Source organism: Oryctolagus cuniculus, chromosome X (genome assembly GCF_964237555.1).
Source record: "Oryctolagus cuniculus chromosome X, mOryCun1.1, whole genome shotgun sequence".
Taxonomy (NCBI): domain Eukaryota; kingdom Metazoa; phylum Chordata; class Mammalia; order Lagomorpha; family Leporidae; genus Oryctolagus; species Oryctolagus cuniculus.
Genome location: NC_091453.1, coordinates 49,046,395 through 49,051,567, shown reverse-complemented (window position 1 = coordinate 49,051,567; position 5,173 = coordinate 49,046,395). Strand labels below are relative to the sequence as shown.

The window sequence follows — 5,173 nt, the reverse complement described above, 5'->3', positions numbered from 1 at the left end:
AGAGGGGTGGGTCTTGTGACTTTCTATATGGCTGGGCCATCCAAAGCTGCTCCCGCACCCCCATGACCAGGGTCTCAGTGAAGCCACGGAGGAACCAATGAGAGAGGAATTCCAAATGAAAATAGCCTCCTTTAAGTCACCCTACATGTTCACTTTTGTTTTTCTGTCCACTTCCCAACTCTTTCTGTGTCTCTTTCTTGGAAGGGGTGTGTGTGTGTACCACAATTCTCCATCGTCCCGCATGAGTCTGGCAAGGTCCCAAAGGCAGGGACAGGATCCTGTTTCTCTGTGTCCCCAGCCCCAACACGCTGGGAATCATTAGCAGGTGTGATGTGACATGGACTGACCGAGTGGGAAAGTGAGGTGCCCAAGGTTGTGTGGCCAAGGTAAGCAGAACCAGGACTCCAACGGAAACCAGTGAGCCTCCTGCCTCCCACAGCACCCTGCTTGTTCTTTGAGAGTTTCCAGGGGGAGGGGGCTTCCTGGGCTGGGGGTGGGAGTTAGATAGGGTCAGCATCTCTTGGGCAGGGGTCAGCAGAAGCTGGTGGCTGCCCTCGGATAGCCACCTGCAGTGTCCTCTCGGGGCTCCCGCCTCCCCAGCACAGGGGAAAGTGCTGCCCATTGGCAGCAGAGCCAGGAACCAGACCAGAACTGAATCAGGCCCCCTAGGGGACAGCGGGATGCAGCAATGGCCTGGCTGGACCTGTGGTGGGGTACTAACCACCAGTCTCTAGCCTCCTCCTGGGCTCTGGGCCCTGGGGTCTGGCAGGAGGGCTTGGAGCGCTGGTTGAGGTGCCGAGCCCTCCTGAAGCGCAGTCAGGGCTGGGACACTGGCGGGGGAGGGGGGGACGCTCTGTGGGCGGAGAAGGGGGCAGCCTGGCGCCTGGGGGGAGGGGCGCCTAGGTGAGCGGCCCTTCCCTGGCAGGAGGAGGGGGCCTGGAAGTCCAGAGGGGGAGGCTTGTTTCTCTGCAAGGGAAACCTTCAAACACTAATTGGTAGTTGCAGGTAATTAAAGTAATTTACTCAGATTATAAAGAAATTTCTTCAGAGTGATTAAGCAACTCTGGCTGTGTATGGTTGTTGGTAATCACTTCCCCAGGGGGATTAGTGCGCTTGGCAGCGCGGGATAGGGACGCTCACAGCCCATGGGTCCCGGAGCCGGCAATGGTGGAGGTGAGGGCGCGCGGGGTGGGTGGGGGTGGGGGGAGGCAGCTGGCAGAGGCTGCTGGTGCTAAGGGGGCGGGCTACTGAGACTCACCGTGGGAGACTAAGATTGGATCTGCGCGAACGTGGGGCTCCACGCATTACCAGGCCCCCTCCGAGGCTCAGGTGCACGCGCACACAGATGCACGTGCAGACATTTTCACACGGCTGCTCTATACACAAATACGCACACGTGCGCGTGCACGCCGTCAGCGCCAGCCCCGCCCCCTGGCGTGCGTGCTGGAGGCTCCTCCCCAGATGCTGGGAGAGAGTGGGGCAATCAGGCCTCTATCAAAGGCGCATCCTGTATCAATTACACACACCTGGGCATCTACACCCCTGTCAGTTCACAGGCACAGACACTGGAATCGGCACCAGCAGCCACACACAGACACACCCAGATGCTGGAGAGTTTATGTCACATGCTTACAATTGCACACACACACAGACTCTTGAGTATGCCCAGGGATGGACATGGATTTACAAAAAGAAAACACGCATGCATAGACACACGGCCACATGTGGACAGACACATGAATGCAATCATACATGCAGCTGGACATCTAGTTTGGCCCAGACGGAGCCTCAAATGCTCATACCCAGAACGTGTACAGACCCAGGGCCTCATGCTCAATTGCAAATTAACTGAGGCGCCCAGCCATCACGCACGCACGCACGCACGTGCACACAGAACCACACCTAGACAGGATTCGCACACACCATGCCCCACACCTGCCAGCTGTCCCCAGCCGCTCAGGGTCCTCGAAGGGGGTGAATCGGAGCCTGTGTGTTCCTCAGAGCACTGCTGTTCAGGTCAAGCCAGGTAAACTGGGGACAGATTGGAGGGGGACAGAGACAGGGGCCTGGGCTGCCGAGCTAGGGGCTTGGCTGGGACAAGGGCTGAGGAGCTCTCCGTGGCAGGAGGGTGTAGGTCACAGCCACAGGCTCCAGTCCCTGATGCCACTTTGGAGCTGTGTGACCTTTGCCAAGTGCCTTGACATTTCTGATGCTTTGTACCCCCGTCTGCACGATGAGGCTGGTCACGTCGCCTTCCTCCGAGGCAGCCGTTGTCAAGAGCATGACATCAAGTGACCCATGGGGCAGCAGTGTTCACAGCGTTGGCAGCACGGATGGGAATGCCCTTCCTGTGAACCCGAGTTGGCCCTGGCAGCTCCTCTGAGGCTCGCTCCTGAGCCCAGACCACTGGCCCTGAAGGTTGCACTTAGAAAACAGCGAGTCAGAGGTTCTCGGACTCCGCAGTCGCGAGGTGCACAGCCGGACAGGAGCGACGTCGGAAGCGCCGGATCTTTTTCACGATGTCTATGCAAGGCGGAGGACCTAACGCCTCCGCTTGGGTTGGCAGCGCCTCGAGCTCTGGGGCAGAGGCCGTCGGAGGAACCCGGGCGAAAAGGTCAGGGAGGTAACAGCGGCGGCAGAGGAGGTTCCTGGAGCGAGCCCTCCGGACGCGACATCGTGGTCGGTAGTCGCAGGGAATCGCCTCTCTGTTTCGGCTTGAAGAACGAGTTGGTTGGCGCAGTCATCGGTCGTGGTGGGTCAAAAATAAAAGAGATACAAAGTGCAACAAACACTAAAATACAGATAATAAAAGGAACACCTAACTCGGGAGTAAAAATTTTTGGCAGCAAGACGATGCAGACAAAAGCAAAAGCGGTAATAGATGACTTTGTTAAAAACCAAGAAAATTACAATCTAAGTCGCAAAAGCGATTTACTTCCGATTAAGAAAAACTTTTATATAGAATTCGAAAAAACAAGATCGATGACACAAGAAGAGATAGACACATGGAGGAAGGAAAATTTTTATGTAATGTGCGACGACCTGAAAGAAGGTGAAAAACGTCCTGTACCGAATCCTACCTGTTCATTTGAAGATGCCTTTGAAACTTTTCCTGAAGTAATGAAAAATATTGAAAAGGCAAGTTTTAAAAAGCCAACACCAATTCAGTCGCAAACTTGGCCGGTAGTTCTACAAGGAATAGATGTGATAGGGGTAGCCCAAACAGGAACCGGGAAAACACTGTCGTATTTGATGCCTGGATTTATTCATCTAGATTGTCAACCAGTTGGCAGGGAGAAAAGGAATGGCCCTGGCATGTGAGTCCTTACACCCACTCGGGAGTTGGCTCTGCAGGTGCAGGCCGAATGTTCTAAGTATTCACACAAAAATCTTAGAAGTGTTTGTATAGATGGTGGTGGAGATCGAGCAGCACAAATACAAGATGTTTCAAAAGGTGTTGACATCATAATCGCAACCCCTGGAAGGTTAAATGATCTACAGATGAATAACTTCATTAGACTCAAGAGTGTCACCTACTTGGTTTTAGACGAAGCTGATAAAATGTTGGATATGGGATTTGAACCCCAGATAATGAAGATTTTATTAGATGTTCGACCAGATAGGCAAACGATTATGACAAGTGCAACCTGGCCCTATGGTGTGCATAGGCTTGCATAGTCATACTTGAAAGAACCAATGCTTGTGTATGTTGGAACTTTGGATCTAGTGGCTGTAAGTACAGTAAAACAAAATATAATCATTACCATGGAAGAAAAAAAACGAATCCATATACAAAGATTCCTGGAAAATATGTCACCGAAGGACAAAGTCATAGTATTTGTTAGTAGAAAAGTTGTGGCTGATCATTTGTCAAGTGACCTAGTCCTCTAGCACATATCAGTAGAGTCGCTGCATGGCAATAGAGAACAAAGTGATTGGGAGAAAGCGTTAAAGAACTTTGAAACAGGTAAAGTGAGGATATTAATTGCTACTGATTTAGCATCACGTGAATTGGATGTCCACGATATCACTCATGTCTATAATTACGACTTTCCGAGGAACATTGAAGAATATGTACACAGAGTAGGACGCACTGGAAGAGCAGGAAACACAGGGGTATCAATCACCCTCATCATGAGAAATGATTGGAGGATTGCCACTGAACTGATTCATATCCTGGAAAGAGCAAATCAGAATATCCCAGAGGAGCTTGTTGCAATGGCTGAGAGATACAATGCAAGCAAGTTGAAAAGAGAAATGGAAAAAAAAGGGACGACCTCAAGCAAAACCCAAAAAGTTTTATTAATGATGTCTTATTGAAAGGTGGCATTAGCCTAACAGACAAAATTTTAACCTACTAGGCTTTCAAATGCCTGCCTATATAAACTAGGCTTTTTGTTTATTATAATCAGTATTATCTAAGTCTTTAATTATTAGGTGTTAACAAGTTGCCTAAAATCTAATGTATATTCAGAATTAGAAGTACTAATTTCAAAGTTGAAAGTATTAAGCTGTACAGAAAGGTCATTATAGCACAAAAGTTGGTAGAGGTAAAAATTGGTAAAATGGCTTCTAAGAAACATAGTAATGTATCTGTGGTAAATACATATACCTCTGATACAGCAGTTCTAGGAATGTATTTTATAAATATGCTTGTTTAGGAGATTTAAAGCAATGTTTACACTGGCAGAAGAATGTAACATGTCTGGCAGGGGAGCTAGAAGAGCAAACTGCAGGTATAAAAGCAAAATGCACTAGAATGGGGGATTGAGCAAACATAAGAAACTTTTCTACTTCAAACTAGAAATGCTAGATGTAATATTTTCTTGATATGTTCCCAATGCTGGATGATGGATGAGGGTTTGATTCGTATGTTGTGAAACATTTTCATAATAAAACCAAATTTCATAATTAAAAAAAAGAAAACTGCGAATCACCCTTTTGGCTTTGGCTTTGCCTCTTCCTTGCTGTGTAACCTTGGGGTGCCCCTTTCCCCTCTTTGTGCCTCAGTTTGCATCTCTGTTCCCGAACAGACCACGGATGACCCAGATGACCCATTAACTCCCTCGCAGGCTGACATTCCAGGGTCCAGGACGCGAAGGTGGTTAAGTGCAATTTCTGTTATTTGGCCCTCGGAGGGTCTCTGCCATTGATGGTGAGGACGGTTGGGGGT

The 5,173-nt window shown here is 49.4% G+C and overlaps 1 pseudogene; it reads left to right on the top strand.

Moving 5' to 3' along the window:
- The first annotated feature begins 1,242 nt into the window (after positions 1 to 1,242).
- Positions 1,243 to 4,925, top strand: LOC100343343 (probable ATP-dependent RNA helicase DDX43 pseudogene; annotated as a pseudogene).
- The last annotated feature ends 248 nt before the right edge of the window (positions 4,926 to 5,173 follow it).